The sequence below is a fragment of the Moschus berezovskii genome, chromosome 5 (assembly GCF_049115385.1).
Source record: "Moschus berezovskii isolate FMDL1 chromosome 5, NW_MosBer_1.0, whole genome shotgun sequence".
NCBI lineage: Eukaryota > Metazoa > Chordata > Mammalia > Artiodactyla > Moschidae > Moschus > Moschus berezovskii.
In genome coordinates, this window is record NC_142464.1 from 14,785,853 (window position 1) to 14,812,472 (window position 26,620).

The following is a 26,620-nucleotide window of genomic DNA, read 5'->3' on the forward strand; positions in this document are numbered from 1 at the left end:
AATCTGAATCAATCAGAGTTATTATAGTATTGTAATTTAAAGAGGCTTTTTCTCTTAGAGAATTGTGGAAACATTGTGTAATAAACTCCAAGTGCACACAGAACAGGTGTTTGCATGTTCATTCACTTAGCAGTTAATATTTATTGATCTATTTGAGAAACATAACTATATTTTTGTTTGTTTCTGATTTATTTATTTATTTATAATTTATTTATTTTAATTGGAGGCTACAGCAAAAGAGACAGAGATGTATAGAACAGTCTTTTGGACTCTGTGGGAGAGGGTGAGGGTGGGATGATTTGGGAGAATGACATTGAAACATGTATATTATCATATGTGAAATGAATCGCCAGTCCAGGTTCGACGCATGATACAGGATGCTCGGGGCTGGTGCACTGGGATGAACCAGAGGGATGGGATGGAGAGGGAGGTGGGAGGGAGTTCAAGATGGGGAACAGATGTACACCCGGGGCAGATTCATGTCAATGTATGGCAAAACCAATACAATATTGTAAAGTAGCTAAAATTGCATTAAATTCCTACAACATATTTCACACTTGTACATACACAATATACCATGAAAATAATGTAGTAGTCATTTAACTCTAAGTTTATTTTAGTTCTTATAAGCAGAAAAAATAGGAAAAAAGTTAAGTGATGAGGCACAAACATATAAAAGATTGAATTATTTATTTGAATGAGATGATAGTAAGTATTATGACTTATGAGAGAGTATTATGACTAGCATATTCCTATGACATATGTGCATTGCTTATTAAATTCATTATATAAGGTGAAAATTCACCAACAGTGATAATTTCAGTGAAACTATTTTTAAGGATGAAAGCTAAGCTCCAAACTTGCTTTACTATATAAATCACAAAATTTCCTTGAAGATAAGAAATTTTTTAGGTACAGAACTGGCATTCAACTTATGATCTATATACATTTGTATGTAATTAAATTATAACATAAGTCATATACCACAATTTTTAAATTGTGACAAAAACTGAATGTAAATTTAAAAAATCATGAGAGAGTTCAGAAAGTTTCATTGTATAATGTGTAAATGTGTATATAAATGATTCATCAATACTTAAAGGGAATTATGAATAAATGCCAAAAGTTAGTTTTGAAAATAAAACCTAGAATTTAATATCATAGTATTTGAAGGGAATAGTTTTTAAATAATATAGATGATGGGGATTTTTATTCTCATATTTACTTTAACAGTTGATTCATTTACCTATTGGAAAATAAATCATTATAGAACGCTGTAATTATATGAACTATATATATTTGCATGTTTTCCAGTCATTTTCCAACACTTTATTTTGTTATGCTGCCAGCAGGATTTTGAAATACAGTTAGGTTTGATCTATTATTGATGGATGACCTTTTGACTAGATTGGGTGACATCAGTGCTAATAAGCTGGAGGATGTGATGTCTAATGAACCTGTATATAAAATAATAATATTAGATTTAGTTGGGATTCTATAATTAGAGTACAGTCAAGTATTTTGAAGCTAACCTATTTTAGAGAAAAGTTTTATTGATTACATGAGAAAGGGCACTTTTTAATCATTTTTACATCACTCTATTGCCTAAGGCATCAAAATCCATTATATGAGGATTATAAGCTTTGCTTTCAACTAGATTTTAAATTGATTCTTGATGTATTGTCAACAAAAGCTCTGGAAGATCTATCAGAGCTACTAAGCCATATTAAAATTAACTTATTTATTTTTAATTGTTCATATCGTGGCTCTCTGAGATGTTGCTGTTCGTAAATCTAAATAACCTTTCTCTTGGATAATGTAACAGTTGTGTGTCACATTTCACTCAAAAATATAGCTTTTGGTGGTTCAGTTCAGTCACTCAGTCGTGTGCAATTCTTTGTGACCCCATGGACCCAGCACACAGGCTTCCCTGTCCATCACCAACTTCCAGACCTTGCTCAAACACATGTCCATTGATTTGGTGATGTCATCCAACCATCTCATCCTGTCATCCCCTTCTCCTCCTTCCCAGCATCGGGGTCTTTTCCAATGAGTCAGTTCTTCACATCAGGTGGAGCCAAAGTATTGGAGCTTCAGCTTTAACATCAGTCCTTCCAATGAATATTCAGGATTGATTTAATTTAGGATTGACTGGTTTGATCTCCTTTAGTCCAAAGGCCTCTCAAGAGTCTATTCCAACTCCACAGTTCAAAGGCATCAGTTGCACTCAGCTTTCTTTATGGTCCAACTCTCACATCCATACGTGACAACTGGAACCTCTGGCAGTAGGAACATTTATGTTCTACTTTCAGACTATTTCAACTATAAATAGAGTGTTATCAGCTATAGTCACCATGTTATATTATACATTGAATAATCAAGACTTGATCATCTTATAACTGAAAGTTTGTATTGTACATTTTATCTACCATTTCATATTTCTGCTATCCACCAGATTATGGCAACTTATTTTCTATTTTTTGCTTCCATGCGTTTGATTGATTGATTAATTGCTATTTCAGATAGGTACATAGATAGGTGTAATATAATATGATATAGACAAATATAAGGTATTTGTCTTTGTCTTATTTCGTTTATAATAATGATTATTTTCAGTTCACTGATGTCAAAAATAGCAGGATTTCCTTCTTTTTATGGGCTGAATAATGTTCCATTCCATATTTTCTGTATCCATTCAATTATTAATGGACACTTTGATTTTTTTTTTTTTTTGGTCTTCGCTATTTTTAAAAATGCTACAAGGAACATGGGACTAGAGCCTTATCTATGAGATATTGATTTTGTTGTTTTGCATGCAAAAGTGAAAGTTAAAGTGTTCGTTGTTTACTCCTGTCTGACTCTTTACAACCCTATGGACTGTAGTTTACCAGGCTCCTCCATTCATGGAATTCTCCAGCAAAGAATTTTGGAGTGGGTTGCCATTTCTTACTCTAGGAGATCTTTATACCCCAAAGTGGGATTTCTGGATCATATAGTAGTTCTGTTTTTAGCTTCTTAAGAACCTTCCATACTGTTTCACATAGTGGCTATACCAGTTTACATTCCCACCAACATTGTACAAGATTTCCCTTTTCTCCACATCCTCAACAGCATTTGTTTTCTTCTGTCTACTTGATAATAGGCATCCTAACAAGTGTGCGGTAATATCTCACTGTGATTTTGATTTGCATTTTCCTGATTATTAGTGATGTTGAACACCTTTTCATGTGCCTGATGGTCGTTTGTATATCTTATTTGGAAAATTGGCTGTTTAGGTTCTTTGCCTATTTTGTTGTTGTTGTTGTTGTAGAAAACTGGATTTTTTAAATTTTTTTGTTTAATTTTAATTTTTTTTTACTTTACATTATTGTATTGGTTTTGCCATACATTGACATGAATCTGCCCCGGGTGTACATGTGTTCCCCATCTTGAACCCCCCTCCCTCTTCCCTCCTAATCCCATCCCATCCTTCTGGTTCATCCCAATACACCAGCCCCAGACATGCTGCATCATGCATTGAACCTGGACTGGTGATTCGTTTCACATATGATAATATACATGTTTTCACTTATTTGCTATTGAGTTTTTTTTTTTTTATTTTATTTTACAATATTATATTGGTTGGTTTTGCCATGACAGCAATCGCACTCCTGGGCATACACACCGAGGAAACCAGAATTGAAAGAGACACATGTACTCCAATGTTCATTGCAGCACTGTTTATAATAGCCAGGACATGGAAGCAACCTAGATGTCCATCTGCAGACAAATGGATAAGAAAGCTTTGGTACATATACACAATGGAGTATTATTCAGCCATTAAAAAGAATACATTTGAATCAGTTCTAATGAGGTGGATGAAACTGGAGCCTATTATACAGAGTGAAGTAAGCCAGAAAGAAAAACACCAATACAGCATACTAACGCATATATATGGAATTTAGAAAGATGCAAATGATAACCCTGTATATGAGACAGCAAAAGAGACACAGATGTATGGATCAGTCTTTGGGACGCTATTGAGTTTTATGAACTCCTTTTTGTATGTTAGATATTAACCCCTTGTGAGATATATAGTCTGCAAACATTTTCTGTCATTCCACAGGTTGCCTTTTCATTTTGTTGATGGTTACCTTTGCTGTACAAAAGTATTTTAGTGCAATGTAGCCCCACTTATTTCTTTTGCTGTTGTTGCCTTTGCTTATGGTGTCAAATAAAAAAAAAATTACCAAAACCAATGTCAAAGAGTTTATCCACTATGTACTCACTTAGGAATTTTATGGTTTTAGGGCTCACATTCAGGTAAATTTTTAGTTATTTTGGAGTTGATTTTTGTGTATGGTGTGAGGTAGGGGTCTAGTTTCATTCTTTTGCTTATGAGTATGTTCCCAACACCATTTATTGGAAGACTGTGCATTCTTTGTACATTCTTGATTCCTTTGTTGAAAATTAATCAATCAGATGTGTATAAGCTTATTTCTAGGGTCTCCATTTGGTTTCATTGATGTATGTGTCTGTTTTTATGTCAAACCTATACTGTTTTGATTACTATAGTTTTTTAATATAGTTTGAAACTAGGAAGTGTGATGCATTCAGCTTTGTTTTTCTTAAGAATGCTTTAGCCTCCAATTAAAATAAATAAACTAAAAAATAAAGAATGCTTTGACTTCTAATTTTTAAATTTGTGATTTGTTTTCCTCTATGAAAGGTTAATAACAATATCTCCTTCTGTACAACTGACATGTATTTGATGTTTAATAGACTTTAAAGTACTGATTATTGTTAGACAATAGCTAATTTTCTTGTTAATTTGTTTGCTTACACATTTCTTCAGTGGTTCATTTAAAAGATAATTTTTGAAACTCTCATATTTATCCTCACTTATCCAGGCCTTTGGGATAGAGTAATGAACAAAGATACAAAAGTCCCTCTCTTACAGTTTACATCCTGGTAGTTGCAGGATTATAGCAGCAGTGTAGACAATTATTCCAAATGAACTACAAGAAAATAAAAAAGAGCAAACTTTTATAGATTTAAAGGGTGGTGATATATCACGTACTACATGACCGTTTTTTTAGATTTCTAAATCAGTAATTCACTTCAATTGACATGAAGGTGGATTGGATGGGCTTTGATTTACTGCTTTATTTTTGTGCCACTTTCATGTCCAGGATCTACTTTTTTAACTTATTATTATCTTGTTAGAAGTAGTTTTGTCTTCTTTTGATTAGATTATCATCCCTATTCCTATATGTTTACTGCACAGTTGGCCATGATTAGTGTAAATTTATATAATGATTATGGCTTTAAGCAATTGTTTTGACTATATTAGCTGAAAATTTGTTTAAACAAAGTAGGCAACCAAGATATCATTTGAATTTTCCTTCACATTTATATATTTTTGTTTGATATTAAAATGAAAGAGAAACCAACTAGCATTTTTAAGTCCTGTTGATCTGCATAATCAACTTCCTTAGTGTCTCAGGCTGTAAAGAATCTGCCTGCAATGCAGGAGACCAGGATTCAATCCCTGGAGATCCCCTGGAGAAGGGAATGGCTACACACCCCAGTATTCTTGCCTGGAGAATTCCATGACAGAGAATCCAAATGGTTATAGTCCATGTAGATGCAAAGAGTCAGACATGACTGAGTGACTAACACATTCACTTTTTCTGCTTCATGAATTATTGCACTGAAATACTTATAGTAATTAGGGGACATAAAAATTGTTTAAAATTTTAAAATAATGAAATGAAGTCTCACCAGGTATATGGTAGAATGTAAATTTGAACCTTTCTTTATTTGTCTCCATAGCCATATTAATTTTCTTCCTCCAATCTGACAATAGATAGGTTAGTTTGAGAAAAATCAGTATCTTATTTAGATGCAGACTATTATGTATACATGATAAACTGAGGTGTATTTAAATTTAAATATAACTTTATAGCAAGTACAGAACACTTAGATTACAAGGATAACACTGGTCCTTGATGAAATCTTTGTGTGATCTTTAAAAGTCTCTGGACTGAGCAAATGAAAATGATTCAGCTATACCTATCATAAAATAGTGAAGCCAATGCCAAAACTTAGCAATTTTTGTTAAAATTACTTTTGACCAACGTTTTGTTTAATAAATCCTTTTTATAAATTCTAGTCTTTTCGACCCACCAGGAATTTAGTGTAGCCCTGTTCATAGAACTTCTCATTGCTCTCTTGTGCACAAACCCATGGACCTAAGCTCCTAAATATTTTTCAAGCAACAGCTTCATCAGTCATTCTGACAGCCATTGAGATAGATCAAAGGCCCATAAAGGATTGCATTATGGATGAAAGAACAATGCAGTCAAAAAGTGTTATGGATAAAATTTTTCATTATCCTATATATGACCTACTTGAGTCTTCATACCTTAGGAAAAAGAAGAGGATGAAATGAGCAAGTGCAATGACAGGTGAGGATTGAAGAAGTAGGCATGTTTCCAATGTTTTGAAATCTATAAATCTGTTTTTCTGAAACATGTCTTTCACCCCACTTTCTTTTTTATTATGATTTGTATGCTTATATAATTTATTTTTTCAGATTGCTCTCATATAGTTACTAGTGATTCATTCAAAACATAATAATTTTAGACTTTCCAAGATAGAATGCAAGACAGTGAAGAAATTTATTTACTAGTAATAATTGAAGAGCAAATATCTTTATAAGCGTTGAATTAATGTGTTCTTAATAGTCTCATAGAGAATATACTTGATACTTACTTATAGAAGAATTACAGGCTCCTAACTTCCTAGGCTTGCAGTCACTATTTGGGGATTTATCTATTCGTAGAGTCAATTCAGTTTTCTCATCATGTCTTCCCAAGCTTTGATACTACCAGCAAATATAGATCTGCAAAAGGACTTTCCAACTAATTGTTAAGTAATCTGTATAGAGTCTTATAGAAATGGATGGCCAGAGTTGTCAGCCTGATCAGATAAGATTGTGGAATCCTCAGAAATATCTTTGATATTTGTCCTTTTCTCACTCCTCACTATAAACATATTAAGCCTTATATTTCTATGGGTCTCTTTCCTAAGAGATCTTTTATAAAGATTTTTTGTGCATATGTGAGAGAAAGAATAATGTTGGTTCACAACACCACTTCAGCAAGTACTCAATGAAATAGACTTAAAAAGACAAACTATGAACATGAGAAGGGTAAAACATAAATGTAAGTTAAAATATATTGTAGTGAAAAGGTAAATTATTTTATAATTAATTCATTTTAATTGGAGGATAATTACAGTATTGTGATGGTTTTTGCCATACATCAATTTGAAGCAACCCATGGGTGTACATATTCAAAGTTCATACTTTAATTAGATTAGTGTCTTTCATTTCTGAGCTAAATAGCATTCATCTTCTAGAAACCTCCTCACACATTAGTTCCCATCTTGGTTCAAAACTAAGATTCTAAATTTTAAAACATAACATTTATGTAAGTATTTGAATAACTAGTAAAACATTTTCATACCCACACCTCTATAATTAAGGGACCTAAGAATGACTTTTGTCCATGTGCTAGTCATTGTAATAATTTTCCTTCTTTGAGAAGGATTAAAATGCTCCAGAACATAAATAGCAAATTAATCTCTTTTATATATGTTGACTGAAAACAAATAGAATGCCAGTCATTTCTCCAACAACAACAAAAATAATGGCTTTATTTGGGATCAGCACAGAACTTCAGTTTGGGATTTATAACCATGGAAAGTCACATGAAAAAATGGAAAAGAGAAGTCTTTTGTAGAGAGGAAAAGGAGGCTTGGTGAGCTATAGTAAACAAAGAATCCAGGATTTTCAATGACTGAGTTCTGACAATCTTTCATTGGCTGAGCTCTTGACTGTGAAAAAGAGACTTTCTCTTGGGCTCTGCTACCAACCTAGAGTAGAAGAGTTCCCCACTCTGGTCTCCAATTTCTATATGATTTGTTTCTAACAAAGTTTCTTTGTTAATTTTTAACATATGCATGATTTAAAATGCTAAGCAGATTTCAGATTTTGAGGTCACCATGAATAGGAATCTTGTCATTAAGTTTGAATAGATTTATTTTTTAATTTGAAGTAGAGTTGATTAACAATATTGTTAGTTTAGGGAATATAACAGAGTGATTTGGCTTTATACACATATATGTGTGTGTGTTAGTCACTCAGTTGTGTCCGACTCTTTGCAACATGGACTATAGCCTTCAGTTCAGTTCAGTTCAGTTCAGTCGCTCAGTCGTGTCCGACTCTTAGCGACCCCATGAACCACAGCACGCCAGGCCTCCCTGTCCATCACCAACTCCCAGAGTTCACTCAAACTCAAGTCCATCGAGTCGGTAATGTCATCCAGCCACCTCATTCTCTGTCTTCCCCGTCTCCTCCTACCCTCAATTGCTCCCAGCATCATAGTCTTTTCCAGTGAGTCAACTCGTCACATGAGGTGGCCAAAGTATTGGAGTTTCAGCTTTAGCATCAGTCCTTCCAATGAACACCCAGGATTGATCTCCTCCAGAATGGACTGGTTGGATCTCCTTGCAGTCCAAGGGACTCTCAAGAGTCTTCTCCAGCACCACAGTTCAAAAGCATCAATTCTTCGGCGATCATCTTTCTTCACAGTCCAACTCTCACATCCATACATGACCACGGGAAAAACCATAGCCTTGACTAGACCTGGCTCCTATCTCCATGGAATTCTCCAGGCAAGAATATTGGAGTGGATAGCCATTCCCTTCTCCAGGGGATCTTCGTGACTAAAGGATGGAACCTGAATCTCTCACATTGTGGGCAGATTCTTTACCTTCTGAGCCACCAAGGAAGCCCTTATACACACACACACACATGGGTATATATATACAGCAAGAGAGAGAGAGAGAGCTTTCCTGGTGGCTCAGATCATATGGAGTCTGCTGCAGTGTGGGAAACCCTGGTTCAATCCCAGAATCGGGAAGATCCCATAGAGAAGGAAACGGCAACCCACTTCAGTATTTTTGCCTGCAAAATCCCATGGATGGAGAACCTGGCTGACTATAGTTCATGGAGTTGCAAAGATTCAGACATGACTGAATGAATAACACTACCTTATATATACATATATGTATATGTACATTTATATATATGTGTGTGTGTACATATGTATATATGTGTGCGTGTACATATGTATATATCTGTGCATATATACACACATATGGACTTCCCTGGTGGCTCAGACAGTAAAGTGTCTGCCTACAATGCAAGAGATGAGGTTCGATCCCTGGGATGGGAAGATCCCCTAGAGAAGGAAATGGCAACCCACTTCAGTACTCTTGCCTGGAAAATCCCATAGACAGAGAATCCTGGTAGGCTACAGTCCATGGGGTCACAAAGAGTCGGACATGACTGAGCAACTTCACTTTCACATATACACATCATCTTTTTTATTCTTTTCCATTACATATTATTACAAGTTATTGAGTATAGTAGCAATAAATCTTTGTTATTGGTCTCTTTTACATATGTTCAGTTCAGTTCAGTCACTCAGTCATGTATGACTCTCTGCAGCCCCAGAACTGTATCACATCAAACCCCCCAGTCCATCACCAACTCCCGGAACGTACTCAAACTCATGTTCATTGAGTTGGTGATGCCATCCAACCACCTCATCCTCGGTTGTCCCCTTCTCCTCTGGTCTTCAATCTTTCTCAGCATCAGGGTCTTTTCAAATAAGTCAGTTCTTCACATCAGGTGGCCAAAGTATTGGAGTTTCAGCCTCAGGATTAGTCCTTCCAATAAACATTCAAGACTGATTTCAGTTAGGATGGGCTGGTTGGATCTCTTTGCAGTCCAGGGGACTCTCAAGAGTCTTCTCCAACACCACAGTTCAGAAGCATCGATTTTTCAGGGCTCAGCTTTCTTTATAGTCCAACCCTTACATCCATACATGACTACTGGAAAAACCATAGCTTTGATTAGATGGACCATTGTTGGCAAAGTAATATCTCTGTTTTTTAATATGCTGTCTAGCTTGGTCATAACTTTTCCTCCAAGGAGGAAACGTCATAATTTCATGGCTGTAGTCACCATCTGTAGTGATTTTGGAGCCCCAAAAATATATTGTTTCCCCATCTATTTGCCATGAAGTGATAGGGCCAGATGACATGACCTTTGTTTTCTGAATGTTGAGTTTTAATATTTGAGTTTCTTAATGTTGAGTTTGCTGTAATGAACACAGTCAAAGGTTTTGGTGTAGTCAATAATACAGAAGTAGATGTATTTCTGGAACTCTCTTGCTTTTTCAATGATCCATCGGATGCTGGCAATTTGATCTCATGTTCCTCTGTCTTTTGGAAATCCAACTTGAACATTTGGAAGCTCATGGTTCACATAATTTTGAAGACTAGCTTGGAGAATTTTGAGCATTACTTTGCTAGTGTGTGAAATGAGTGCAATTGTGAGGTAGTTTGAACATTCTTTAGCATTGCCTTTCTTTGGGATTGGAATGAAAACAGACCTGTTCCTATCCTGTGGCCACTACTAAGTTTTCCAAATTTGCTGGCATATTGAGTGCAACATTTTCACAGCATCATCTTTTAGGATTTGAAATAGCTCAACTGGAATTCCATCACCTCCACTAGCTTTGTTCATAGTGATGTTTCCTAAGGTTCACCTGACTTATATATGTTAGTATGTATATGTTAAGCAAAACTGCTGTCTGAGGAGACCTTACAAATAGCTGTGAAAAAAGAGAAGCAAAAACCAAAGGAGAAAAGGAAAAATATACCCATTTGAATGCAGAGTTCCAAAGAATAACAGGAGAGAGGAGAAAGCCTTCTTCAGTGATCAATGAAAACAAATAGAGGAAAACAACAAAATGGGAAAGACTAGAGATCTCTTCAAGAAAATTAGAGATACCAAGGGAACACTTCATGCAAAGATGGGCAAAATAAAGGACAGAAATGGTATGGACCTAACAGAAGCATAAGATATGAAGAAGAGGTGACAAGAATACAGAGAAGAACTACTCAAAAAAGATCTTCACAAACCAGATAATCTCAATGGTGTGATTACTCACCTAGAGCCAGACATCTTGGAATGGGAAGTCAAGTGGGTCTTAGGAAACATCAAGTTTCCTGGGAAAATATCAATAACCTCATATATACAGTGGATACCACCCTTATGGTAGAAAGGGAAGAAGAACTAAAGACCCTCTTGATGAAAGTGAAAGATGAGAGTGAAAAAGTTGGCTTAAAGCTCAACATTCAGAAAACTAAGATCATGGCATCTGGTCCCATCACTTCATGACAAATAGATGGAGAAACAGTGGAAACAGTGACAGACTTTATTTTTGGGGGCTCCAAAATCACTGCAGATGTTATATGCAGCCATGAAATTAAGAGACTTGCTCCTTGGCAGGAAAGTTTTGACCATCCTGGACAGCATATTAAAAAGCAGAGACATTACTTTGCCAACAAAAGTCCATCTTGTCAAGGCTGCGGTTTTTCCAGCAGTCATGTATGGATGTGAGAGTTGGACTATAAAGAAAACTGAGCAGTGAAGAATTAATGCTTTTGAACTGTCGTGTTGGAGAAGACTCTTGAGAGTCCCTTGGACAGCAAGGAGATCCAGCCAATCCATCCTAAAGGAAATCAGCTCTGAGTATTCATTGGAAGGACTGATGTTGAAGCTGAAACTCCAATACTTTGGCCACCTGATGCGAAAAACTGACTCATTTGAAAAGACCTTGATGCTGGAAAAGATTGAAGGCAGGAGGAGAAGGGGATGACAGAGGATGAGATGGTTGGGTGTTATCACTGACTCAATGAACATGAGTTTGTGTAAACTCCAGGAGTTGGTGAAGGACAGGAAAGCCTGCCATGCTGTAGTCCATGGGTTACAAAGAGTATATATCTATTACTTTAGAATAGGCCATCTTATTTGTTTCCGCATCTTGAGGATATTTTATGAAGTATTTGAGAGAGACCATAATAAGAACAGTAAGCAGAAAGTGTTAGTTAAGAGCCTTTAGTTTTACATTTTTTATTCTGTTCATGTTATCAAATTTATGACATGTTAGTAGCCTTCACAAATCTTACAGCGAAGATACAGTCATATGAAAGATTCTCAGCATAATACTCAGGAAAAAATAGAAGCCAAGAATAATAAAAATATCCCCCATTGATAAATCTATCCATGTCATATGTTCACTTTTTTGCACAAGCTATTGACTGAGTTAATCTTCTTAAATATAAATTGGCAAGCTTTATAAACCATATAATAATTATAGTCCACCAGGTTATGACTGTATTTCACTAGTATCTCAGGTGATAATGTTAGATGCAGTATCATCAGCATGTAGCAATGTGAATCTAAACAAAATGTATGTATTTATGTTCATTTCTACTCACATTAAGACCTACAGGGCACAGAATGTATCATTAGCCTATCACCTAAAAATAAGCAGATGTTGGTTTATTTTTCCGATTTCTATTAAATATCCAACTCACTCATATGTGAAAGTGAAGTGGCTCAGTTTTGTCTGACTCTTTGCGACCCCATGGACTGTAGCCTACCAGGCTCCTCCCTCCATGGGATTCTCCAGACATGAATAATGGAGTGGGTTGCCATTTCCTTCTCCAGAGGATCTCCCAACCCAGGGATCGAACCTGGGTCTCCCACACTTCAGGCAGATTCTTTACTGTCTGTGCCACCAGGGAACTAAGAGTGAAATATAGAATCAAAAAAATTTATTAACGTATTCCACAAAAATTATCTTTCATTAAATTTGAAAAACTTTGATTTTTTAAACAAACAAACAAACAAAAAAATATATATATATATAAACTTGAAGGAAAGTATATATAGCTATTTTTGGAATTCAGGATTTTCAGTTTACAAAATTACCTCTGCACTACATATATCTTTGTCACCTAAGCAAAATGGCATAAAATAATCCTGAAAATATTTACTAATGTTTGATTTTTTTATATTGTATTCTAGACTCTAGAAATAAAAGAATTGATTTTAACAAGGAAAATATTTAGGTGGGACTTTTAATGCACTGGAGATTTAAGAAATGTATCCTAAAGAACCTGAAACAGGAATGAAAAAAAAATGTCACCTGCAGATAAGAGTCCACAATATGACATTTGTTGTCTGCCTTCAGTAAAGGCCCTGGAAAACATGAGCTTCTGCAGAGACTAGGGCCATCATACTGTTTCTTTTACTTCGGCCTTTCTGCTTGACAAATACACTGTAGAATTTAAGACCCAAATGTGTCTAAACAATGTATTAACTCTGGTATATAGGAGAGTTGGAATATACTCTGGTATATACTATACGTCTGGTATATAGCATATAATGTTTATATACTATATATAAGTATTAACTTCTGATATATAGTATAAGGAATGTACTTTTAAAAAGTATGGTGTATAGTCTAGCAAATATCATATATCCATAAAAGATACAGAAAATAATTTGAAATTGCAAAATTCAATCAGTCCAAAATTAAAGGAAGGCATGTCCCAGAAAATATGCAGGTACATATGAAGAAATTGGGTAACTGGCATGCATGGAAGGTGGAATATGTGAGGCTGGTAAATGAGGGAAAGAAGAAAGTCTGTTAGCCCGGTGAGTTGGAAACCTGCAGAGATAGAAAGGAAAGCAGATGGTAGTGCCAAGGATGTAGACATTATAGTGATCGTCCTTCCACTTAACTTGGGGAAAAAACATTTAATAACCTGTCTAAGGTCACACAGCTAGTGAGTGACTTGGAGCTGAATGTTTTTGACAAACATTCTCACTCCACATTTCATACCATCAGCAGCCAGACCTTGTTGCAGATATTTAGTGTCATTTTTCTAGGTTATTACTCTTTGTTTTTCCCTTTATCATCTGAAGGAAAAAAATGCATATTCTACATTATCTTTCTTCTGAGTCTTTTTTTACCCAATATTTAGGCTTTACCAACAAAGATGATGTGTTAAAGATGACACTCTGAAGCTTTAAATCTTGATTTTCTTGTAGGTAAAATATAACTTACTTAGAAGCAATAATTTTTGAGACTTTTCTCTCAGAAGGAATATTAAAATCTAATACAAAAAAATAATCAGTAAATGAGATTTTTCTCAAAAGAGAACAATAATAGAAAATAAGACTATGATGATGATTCATGTTTCAGTTGCAACATACAAAAACTGTGGAAGTCATCACTTTTGTCCCTACAACAAGAAAAATCTGGGCAAACTGAAAATCAATGACTTTTCCTGGACCCATAGAGAACTGAGGTCACAGGCAAACCATCCCTTCCAAATGCAGTAACTGAGATCTGTATTTTTTTGGGTAGAAGTTGCTGGAGCCAGGAATAGGTAGAAGCAAGTAATTTTGATGGCTTGCTGGAGACTTTGTATGGTCTAACATTAAAGTGAGAAACTGACAGCTGGCCATGGTTTTAATGAAGCCACAGAAATATCTTGGGACTTTTCTCTAGGAGCCCCACAGTGTTCTCACAGTGAGGATAAAATGAGGAGTCTTCCTCATGGCCCTGGTAGGACCCCAACAGTTTCATACATTTCCTGTGACTTTTTTAATTTGGTGTGTTAAATCTTATCCTAGTTATACTATCTTGTCTGGAATTGGACATTTCATTACTTTTTAAGGAGCTATTATTTAAAAATACTTATTATGTATTTTCAGCATAGAGTCAATGTTGTAGGTTAGATTGCTTGGAAAGCAGCCTCTGATACGTAGTTTAGTCTCTTAATAAAACAGCATGTCTCACCTTTCCTCTCCTTTTAAACCTTAGCTCAGTTAATGTAATTCTTCCTTTCCCCAGCTATAAACTTTCTCTTTAGTTTATGGAAGGAAAGAATATCCAAACGTTTGAACAGGTTTCATCTAGAACTGACCTTTGTAGTGAGTTTCGGATGAAAGTGAGCACACTTAAATGTATGGCTAACGTAACTTGTATACAAATCAATGTCCACCAAATTTTAATGCCAGTGGAGAATTCCGTATTAACATTGATTTTTGCAATACATCATATCTTTGAAATTTACATATGTGGAAGTGATTAGGAGAATAAGATGGTGATGTTGAATGTGGGGACTAAAGACGCCATGCCCAAGTGATTTTAGGTGAAACTCCAATACTTTGGCCACCTCATGCGAAGAGTTGACTCACTGGAAAAGACTCTCATGTTGGGAGGGATTGGGGGCGGGAGGAGAAGGGGACGACAGAGAAAGAGATGGCTGGATGGCATCACTGACTCGATGGACATAAGTTTGAGTGACTCCGGGGGTTGGTGATAGACAGGGAGGCCTGGTGTGCTGTGATTCATGGCATTGCAGAGTAAGACACAACTGAGCGACTGATCTGAACTGAACTGAACTCTTCTTCCATTTGAGAGAAGATTCTCAAGTTATGTGTGGCAACATTTCCTCATGTTCCAAGAGCAAAAGTACATGCAATAGTTTGTAGAATTTGTCATTATGTCTCAGTAGAGTTTTTCTCCCCAGTGGGCTAGAGCTGCGGAAATGTGAGACACTTCTCACAGACCACAGATAGTGCAGGAAAACTTGAAACATTAGTCTAGGCATATTTTAATTTGCATAGGACACAGAAACTCTGTAAAGCAGAATTTAAACTTTATCTCTCTGGTTCAAACCTGTTCTTGTTTGAATGCTGGAGGGGTGAGAGGGGGCAAGGACTCCAAGGAAGACTGCACTAGAGGGAGGAATGAGAAGCCCCAGAAAACTATCAGGAGAGAATTAACTGAGCACAAGACCAGGAGGCAAAACAGAGAATTGCTTCCATGGGCTGTGTGAGATGGAGATACAGTGAGGAGGGGAGGGAGGGGTGCCTTTGAAGGAAAGAAGCCTGTCAGTGAGACCGCAATGGAAAGAGGAGCCCCTATCTGGGATGTGTACGTTACAGGTTCTTCATGTCAAGCACACACATTAGACACGTTTAATCTAGCACTTTCAGGTTTCTTTATAACTCAGGATCTGAGATAAGAGTCTGGTACATCAAAGCCTGTAACCATCAACAACTACCTCAGAAGTGACTGCATTCCAGCTTCAGGGAACTGAGTCTCCTCATCTCTTGTGTTTTGACATCAAAACACAAGGTCATTGCGTCAGACACTAAGAGAGCACTGTGACTTGTGCACTTGTCAGCATCCCAAATAGACACTCGTTGGAGTTCACTTAAGACTTGAACAGGAATGGTGGTTAGAAAGAGAAGTGGAAAATAACTGACATGACACACCCTTCCTCTTAGGTCACATTACTGCAAGTGACCCTTGCATACTAAAGCATCCTTTATTGGCAAGGGCCTCTTTTCTAGTCCTTCCCTCTGCAGTACATGGTTCCAGTGAAATTCACAAAGTAATGACATTTCCAATGGCTTCACATAGTGACTGAGGAACAAAGGTTATGATTGCTTACACGGAATGCTATTTATTGCCTCTGAAAGCATATCAACTTAGTAGGATAGAATACATTATTTTTAAGTTCATCTGTTGATTTGTAACTGCAAAATGGGCTTCCTTGGTAGCTCAGCTGGTAAAGAACCGCCTGTGATGCAGGAGACCCTGGTTCGATTCCTGGATTGGGAAGATCCCCTGGAGGAGGGCATGGCAACCCATCCCAGTATTCTTGCCTGGAGAATCCCTATGGACAAAGTAACCTAGTGGTCTACAGTTCAAAGGGTTGCAAAGAGTCAGACATGACTGAGTGACTAAGCATACACACACAACTGCAAAATTCATAGTAAAAAGATGGTACTGTTTCCATCACTACTGCTCCAAACCCAAACAACTTAGATAGTATTCTTTGAAACAAAGTTGTAACTTAGATAGGTCCTTCTCTTAGTACTAATCAATATTATTTTGACAAGATAATGTACAAAGGACAATAAACTGTAAGGTTCTAATTTGTACTCCTCGAGAAGAAAATAGCTGATATTTAAACTGAGCATAATCTGACTAAACTAGGCAGACTATAAAGAAGTGACTTTTTGATTCTGAGTCATTTTTTGCATAAACACACATCATCTCACTGCAGTACAGAAATTGACCAGCTTCAGGTAGTAAGTAGTCTCCAAGAACCATTCTTGATATCTGTTTGCAGATATTCAAAATTAAAATCTGAAATCTTATGTAAAAAACTGATTCTGTGAAAAGTGAAATTTAAACTTCATTCAAAGAGAAAAGAAAAGGAAAATGTTGTCTGGACTGGCTTCTTCTAGTCAAATGACTATTTTATTGAAGACCTAAAAAGTCATACATGCTCCCTGCCATTACATTTGAATTTCCAGTGAAATGATATCACTTTGGCAATTCTAAATTGTTTAAATCAAGGAGTCTGCTAACAGCTAGAGTTTTGTTTTGTTTCCCTTTATCACCCTTACCATTTACACTCTATGACTGTCAAAAAAGACAACTAGTAACTTCTATGCATAACTTTGCACTGAGACCAGAAGAAATTTAAATGATATGTGGTAAAAATAAAAGTAAAAAATCACCTTTAATGAAAGTGGTTGGCACAGGTACAACTGACTGTCAGCTTAAGTGATATTAGTACCTTTCTCAGTGTGAAATTTAATTTTGTTTTATATGCTGGCAATGTCTAGTGTCATTTCTTGTAAACTGGCTTGTCAGAATTTGGCAGCAAACATGTTAAGAGGTATGCTGAAGTTAACCATAAGGAAGAAAAACTATGCTAGATCTCAGCAGCAAATAGATACCAACAGACCTTATTCTCTACTGTCAATAGGTCTAAAGTTAATTAGAGAAATAAATTATCTTTGTTTAGTCATAAGAACCCTCTTTTATCTTCCTGAGGCAAAGAAGAAAGTATTTGAAATATATAAAATTAAAAGATAAGAGAATGCAAAATAGAGCAACAGCTGTTATATGATTATGCTCATCAGTTTTACCTAAATATGACATGAGTAGAATGAACATGCAGGCCTAATATATTTCATCTTCAAGACACCAGTCCTATACCAGCCACTTCCTTTCATTCCACCAAAAGATAAACTATTAATACAAGATAGAAGGAAAATCTGTTGATTTTTTTCACTGCTGAATCTCCAGTAACTAGAGTAGTGACTGACTATATGTAGCAGGTGATAATGATCAATTGTATTCATGAACGAAAGAATGAACATGGAATCAGTTGAAATGTCAACTGTGAAGATGTCCCCAACTGAGCAAAATTGAAACATCAAAAGATTAAGTTAACCACGGTTGTTAAAACCCTTATAAATGTATTTTAATACTACCCTCTCTTCTCCATTCCCCCTGCTTTAATTAGAGTTTAATTATTTTCCATCAGGGGATCTTACAGTGCCTTCATGCACCTTCACAATTTCATCCTCCATATTACAACTTAAATTATATCTTATTAACTGTGTATATAATTCTGTTTTTTTGCCTGCTGTGCAGTCCCAGTAATAGAAAGGTTGCCGTGAAATTCCTTATCATGGAAGGAACTGCAACGTTGCAGTTGTCTGGCTACAGCTTAGTTTTCAACTTCATTCTAGCCATAGAGTCATTTCTAAAATGCTTAGTGCTCTTTCACATTTTTAAACTTTTGCATGAGCTATTCCCTCCCCTAGAAATTTCTGTGCCCATATGTCAAATGGCTATTATATTTGTCCTTTAAGATTAGTTCAAATAATCCCTCTTCTGGAAAATAATTTCTGATAACATTTTCCCCTTTCTCTCAAGGAAATTCAACATTTTCCACCCTATGGTTCTAAACTATTCATATAAATAGTCAACATGCTGTTTGTTATATAGTCAAGATGTATTATAAGCACAATATACTATGAAATACTAAAAGCTTTAAAATGGATCTCATTCATCTATCTGTGCCCAGGAATTTATACTTAGCACCATATAACCTCAAAAATATGTATTGGAATAAACAGTAAATTTACATGGTCATATAATATTTAAAGTTCTTTTATTACACAAAGCTTCCTAAATGCTTCCAATATAAAGAAAATAAAAAGACATTGTCCTTATCCTCAAAGAGTTTAGAATCCAGGAAGAAGATACTCATGCAAATAAACTATCATAGCATCATATTATGGGCTCCCCTGATAGCTCAGTTGCTAAAGAATCTGCCTATAATGCAGCAGACCCCAGTTCAATTCCTGGGTTGGGAAGATCTGCTGAAGAAGGGATAGGCTACCCACTCCAGTATTCTTGGGCTTCAGCTGGTAGTTCAGGTGGTAAACAATCTGTCTGCAATATGGGAGACCTGGGTTCGATCCCTGGGTTGGGAAGATCCCCTGGAGAAGGGAAAGGCTCCCCTTCCATTATACTGGCCTGGAGAATTCCAAGGACTGTATAGTCCATGGGGTTGCATAGAGTCTGACACGACTGAGCAACTTTCACTTTCACAACATATTACAGTTGCAGAAATACAGAAAGGTAGTCAATTCATAGTAGGAAGAGTATCTTTATCTTGGGGAGAAAAAAAGCTTCACATGAGTGACAATGTTAAAACTGAAATTCGAAAATAAAGGAATTTGCCAATTGGGGAAAAATTTCCAAGTAGGTGAATCAAGATCCAAAGAGCTCCAACCAAGGAGGAAAGTGAACTAGAGAAGCTTCAAATTATTTGCTTCAATTCTTATTTCAGTTTGAAGACGTAGATGAGATATTTAAGATAGTTGATTTTATAATAGTATCCTTACCCTTCAAATTATTTCAGAATGAGCATAAGTCAGATACCATCATTTAGAAAATAATAAGTTTCAACACTGGCACCTATGATACGAGTTGGTAAAAGTGAAAGTGAAAGTGTTAGTTGCTCAGTGGAACCTAAATGTAAAAATATCCGGACACCATTACCAGCCTCTTGAGTTTTTAGGCTTCATTCATTTGTTGTGAAATGATCCATTTTCTTATAGATACTGATTATCTTGGTTATAACTTAAAAATTTGGCATATATGATTCAGTTCAGTTCAGTCACTCAATCGTGTCCGACTCTTTGCGACCCCATGAATCACAGCACACCAGGCCTCCCTGTCCATCACCAACTCCCGGAGTTCACTCAAACTCATGTCCATTGAGTCCGTGATGCCATCCAGCCATATCATTCTCTGTCGTCCCCGTCTCCTCCTGCCCCCAATCCCTCCCAGCATCAGAGTCTTTTCCAGTGAGTCAAATCTTCGCATGAGATGGCCAAAGTATTGGAGTTTCAGCTTTAGCATCAGTCCTTCCAATGAACACCCAGGACTAATCTCCTTTAGAATGGACTTGTTGGATTTCCTTGCAGTCCAAGGGACTCTCAAGGGTCTTCTCCAACACCACAGTTCAAAAGCATCAATTCTTCGGCGATCAGCTTTCTTCACAGTCCAACTCTCACATCCATACATGACCACTGGAAAAACCATAGCCTTGACTAGACGGACCTTTGTTGGAAAAGTAATGTCTCTGCTTTTTAATATACTATCAAGGTTGGTCATAACTTTCCTTCCAAGGAGTGAGCGTCTTTTAATTTCATGGCTGCAATTAGCATCCGCAGTGATTTTGGAGCCCCCAAAAATAGTCTGACACTGTTTCCACTGTTTCCCCATCTATTTCCCATGAAGTGATGGGACCAGATGCCATGATCTTAGTTTTCTGAATGTTGAGCTTTAAGCAATATATGATTAGGAATGTTAAAACTTAAGTGTATTTATTATCTATCAACAATCATATGTTGTGAACACAAATTATGTAACAAAGTTAGAGCTGATATATTAATTTTCACCTAAAACTGTAAAATAAAAAATTGTCACATTGCAAAGTAATTTTGATTCATATCCTTGATATATTTGATATTTAAGAATAATTTGAGTTTATATCCCCTTCCTACCTATTCTCTCAATTTTCTGAAAATAAAATTGTTCAAAAATATATTTTAAAGCAAATAGCTTAAAAAGTTTTTTTTCTGATGACACATTTAAGAATTTTAAATTTGACAAGAAATAAAAAGTCATTATTCCACAAAGTATATTTCCAGTTATACCATCATTCTCATGATATTTTAATAGCCTGCATTTTTCCTGGCAAGTTCAAACATTTTGGAATTATTATTTCATTAAATAAAATTAAAAAGCTCTCATTCTGGCTTTTTTCTCATTCAAAAATTTAGATCTTGCTGAAATAGTCAATTTTCTCTCTGTGAACACTACATATTAGAGAGTTTTTTGGAATCAAAGGAACGAGAGAATCAGAAGCAATTATCATGCATATTGATCTGGTGATGCTGAGGCAAGGATTTCTGAAGGGCAGTAACTCTTTTTTCTAAGAACATTCAGTTCTTCTGGAAAAGGAGCACTGCCTAATCTTCATGGAGCTTTACAGAAAAAACATAACACTAGACAAAAAATTATCTAGATCTCCACATTCTTACTCTGTTAACAAAAAGTTAAGAAGCAGTCAGAGACAAAAATGGAGTAGTGAATTGAGACTTAAAAAATAACAGAAGTTTGAGGAAAACTGAGGTCATAGAGTTATAGCACTAATGGCCAAAAATGTTCTAAGTCTCTGTAAAACAAACAAACAAACAAAAAATTAGCAAGTAGGATTCAATCAGGGAGAAAAAAATAAAAATAAAAAATAGAACTGGACATTATGTTTGGTCATTGATAACACTTGCACTGGGAAGCAAAGGAGAAAGGAAGATTTCACTAAGATGAAAGGTATGAATAGAGAACTGAACACATATGTTTTACTCTTCTTACTAGGGCCTGAAACTGTCTATCAACTCTATCATGTCTGTCACTGTCACTGTCTATATATCTATTCATCCATTACCTATGTATCCATGCATCCATTCATCCCTCTATCATTATCGATCTAATCTGTCATCCATCTAGAAATAGAATATTCAGAAAATGAAGATCATGGCATCTGGTCCCATCACTTCATGGGAAATAGATGGGGAAACAGTGGAAACACTGTCAGACTTTATTTTGGGGGGCTCCAAAATTACTGCAGATGGTGATTGCATCCAGGAAATTAAAAGACGCTTACTCCTTGGAAGGAAAGTTATGACCAACCTAGATAGCATATTAAAAAGCAGAGACATTACTTTGCCAACAAAGGTCCGTCTAGTCAAGGCTATGGTTTTTCCCGTGATCATGTATGGATGTGAGAGTTGGACTGTGAAGAAAGATGATTGCCGAAGAATTGATGCTTTTGAACTGTGGTGCTGGAGAAGACTCTTGAGAGTCCCTTGGACTGCAAGGAGATCCAACCAGTCCATTCTAAAGGAGATCAATCCTGGGTGTTCATTGGAAGGACTGATGCCAAAGCTGAAACTGCAATACTTTGGCCACCTCATGCGAAGAGTTGACTCACTGGAAAAAACTCTGATGCTGGGAGGGATTGGGGGTGGGAGGAGATGGGGATGACAGAGAATGAGATGGCTGGATGGCATCACCGACTCGATGGACATGAGTTTGAGTGAACTCTGGGAGTTGGTGATGGACAGGGAGGCCTGGCGTGCTGTGATTCATGGGGTCGCAAAGAGTCGGACACGACTGAGCGACTGAACTGAACTGAACTGAGAGTAGGGATGAAGATCAGAGGAGAAATGTGATGTTAACATAGTTTGAGATGTGGGAAATAGTCAGATAAGCACTAAGTGACATAACTCAGACAAAGCTGAAAGCCAAGTACCTGTGGATGAGAATGGCAAGATGAAACAAGCTGTCTGTGCTACAGAAAGAACCTGTGGGAAAATGTCTGATGTGGAAGCACTGAAGGCAGGGAGAGGAGTGGACCTACAGACCAGTTTGCGTTAATGACAAGGTTAAATGTCCAGGTTCACCCTCACATTGTCCCAGACAGACAGGTGAATATATCTTCAAGACTAGGCAAGAGATGAATGATTTATCTTCTGTAAAATCTTAGAATAAACCAAGACACAAGACTGCCAAGGATACCTAAGAGTGAGGTAGAAAAACTGTCCTGACACCAAGGAATTAGATGAGATTTTAAAATTTAACCTGTGATTCTGATCTTAGTTGTCTAACCACTATTGTGTGGACACTCAGACTATAACACCAGGCAAGAGGTAGAAAATGTATCACTGAAGAAACTGACGAGCTGAAGGGAAAACAAACAAACCTAGAGACACAGACCTTAGGAAATCCAAGTAATTTTGCTTATTTCACAAAATTTCACTGTAGAGTAAAGCTGCCATTCAACAAGGCCCCTTTATACATAAGCACACACAGAATGTCAATAGGGTGTTCTATTGTGTTTTTTTTTTCTTCTGTTGTGTTTTAACTGCCTTGTTGAGATATAATTTACACACCATAAAGTTCACCTATCTACAGTGTACAATTCAGTGATTTTTAGTGCATTCACAGAGTTGCGAACCCATGAACACAATCAGCTTTTAAAATATTTTCTTTACTCCAAATATTTTCACTCCCCATTTTATCCCAATACCAGCAGCCCTAGGCAATAACTAATCTACTTTGTCTCTCTAGATTTGCCAATTCTTGACATTTCATATAAATGAAATCATATATTATGTATACTTATGAATAGCTTCTTTTAGTTTAGTGTTTTCAAGGTTCACAAATAACTTTTTTGAAATATATGTGACAGCTGTATTGACATATGATTCACATATCAAACATTTTACCTGATTGAAGTGTAAAATTCAGTGTTTTTTAGTATATCCACAGTTTTGCATCTATCACCACAATACATTTTAAAACATTCCATTACTCTAAAAAGGGCTTCCCTGGTGGCTCAGAGTTTAAAGCTTCCGCCTGCAATGCGGGAGACCTGGATTCGAACCCTGGGTTGGGAAGATTCCCTGGAGAAGGAAATGGCAACCCACTCCAGTATTCTTCCCTGGAGAATCCCATGGAGAGAGGAGCCCGGTAGGCTACAGTCCACAGGGTCACAAAGAGTCGGACACGACTGAGTGACTTCGCTTCACTTCACTCTAAAAAGAAGTCCTATTTACTCTAACAATCACAGCCCATTTCTCTTTGACACCTCAAGGTCTAGGCAATCCCTAACCTAATTCCTGTCTCTATAGATTTGTTTATACTCAACATTTCATATTAAGTCATACAATGTATGGTCTTTGTGACTGGATTCATTCACTTAGCATAATGTCTTCATGGTTCATCCATTTTGTACCATATATCAGCAGGAGTCTTTTTTTTTTATCATCAATAAGCTTTTTAAGACTTAATTATTCAATTATCATTCAATAGCCAAAGGTCAAAAATTAGTTGATGAAATCATGAAAATATTGAAGAAATCTTTTAGAAAGGAGTAAAAATTACAAAGATAGAAAAGGAAAGAGAGGAGTAGAATATTATATAAAATGTCCAATATACTACTAACAAAAATGGAAAATTGAACCAACAAAAAATGGGAAATTATTAAATACTTTGCATTTAAAGGAATCAAAGAAAATTTAATATCATATCAAAAGATCACAATAATTGCCCTAAATCACAATTAGAAAAATGATCTTCCCAGGGGCAATCATCCAATGATTCAGGATATAGAGACACAGAAAAAAATCCTAAGGGGTAAAAATAAGCCAGTCATGTAGAATACAACATAAACATCATCAGACTGTTCAGTAGTAATACCAAAATTCTGGTATTACTGATACACTGGTGCAGGCCTTCAGAAGGTTGAGACAAATTGATTTCCAATTCAAAACTCCATACCCAAATATCAACTATGGTTGAAGCCATTGTCAAGCTATTTTCAGATATGTAAATATTAAAGAGACATTTCCCTTCCCAGGAATCTATTTTGGGGTAAGCAGTCTCCAAAAGAGAGTAGGCTAAGAGACAGAGGCCTGCCCAAGAGACTCAGTGGTAATGAATCCACCTGCCAAAGCAGGAGAGACAGGAGATATGGGTTTGATCCCTGGGTTAGGAAGATTCCCTGGAGGAGGGCTTGACATCCCACTCCAGTATTCTTTCCTGAAAAATCCTATGGACAGAGGAGCCTGGTGGGATATAATCCATAGGGTTGAAAAAAGTCAGACATGACTTAGCACACAGGAGATAGGAATATGCCTGGATCCAGGACTGGAGGATTAGACAGGAGGGAGAAGGCAAGGACAGAAGATGCACAGTTGAGGAAGGACACCTGGGACAGTGACTGTGGCTGGAAAGAGGTCACACAGGACAGAGGCAGCTTGAGGAGAAGAGACTGGAATGAAAATTTCCTTTTCTGATGGCTCAGTTGGTAAAGAGTCCACCTGCAATGCAGGAGGACCCCGGTTGGATTCCTGGATCAGGAAGATCGGCTGGAGAAGGGATAGTCTACCCACTCCAGCATTCTTTGGCTTCCCTTGTGCCTCAACTGGTAAAGAATCTGCCTGCAATGAGGGAAACCTGGGTCTGATCGCCGGGTTGGGAAGATCCCCCGGAGAAGGGAAAGGCTACCCCCTCCATATTCTAGCCAGGAGAATTCCATGGGCTGTGTAGTTTGTGGGGTCACAAAGAGTTGGACACGAATGAGCAACTTTCACTTTTATTTGATGTGTTTAACTTCAGGGTGAAGAGTTTCAGAGGTTTTTTGTTTTGTTTTGTTTTGTTTTGTTTAATATACTGTTCAGCTCAGTTCAGTTCAGTTCAGTCGTTCAGTGGTGTCCGACTCTTTGCGACCCCATGTACTGTTAGGATGAAGAAAATGGAACCCTGTGGGTGGATAAGAGCTGGGGATTGGGGTTAACTTTTATCTCCCATAGTGTAAAATAAACAGATTATTTCCAAAGTTTAAAAAATGAAATTAAAAAGTAGCAGTATTATAACATCACTTAGCAGTAGAGAAGTAAATACTGTAATGAAGAGATAATTTGTGAGAAGTTAACTTTGGGATTCAGAACTCAAAGATGACAATGAATTGTTTACCATAATTTTCTTTTCCATTGTCTTCCCTACTTCTCTTCTCCATCCCACTCCCTCCCTACCTTCCTCTCTTCCATTCTTTCTTCTAATTCCTCCTCTCCTCTTCCTTTCATATTTTCCATTCATATTTTAATGCTGCTGCTGCTGCTAAGTTGCTTCAGTCGTGTCCGACTCTGTGCGGCCCCATAGACGGCAGCCCAACAGGCTCCCTCGTCCCTGGGATTCTCCAGGCAAGAACACTGGAGTGAGTTGCCATTTCCTTCTCCAGTGCATGAAAGTGAAAAATGAAAATGAAGTCGCTCAGTCGTGTCCAACTCTTCACGACCCCATGGACTGCGGCCTACCAGGCTCCTCTGTCCATGGGATTTTCCAGGCAAGAGTACTAGAGTGGGGTGTCATTGCCTTCTCCGCATATTTCAATGAGTTAGTTTAAAAAATCATACCAGAGATAGTCCATCAGAAAATCTATCATTCAATAAAACAGAAAGAACTGTACGTATATTTTTCAGGTTAAAAAAAAAGTATTGATTGAAGCAATAAAACTGTTCACATACACTTGCCAAAGAGTACTAAAAGTTTCATCTAAATTCAACTAGAATTAATAAAATAGACTTCCAAAAATTAGCTTAACTCCCAACCTGAAATGCTCTGACTACATAAAATGAATGATTAAGATGCTTTGAATATTTATGTATATTTATAGACATCAG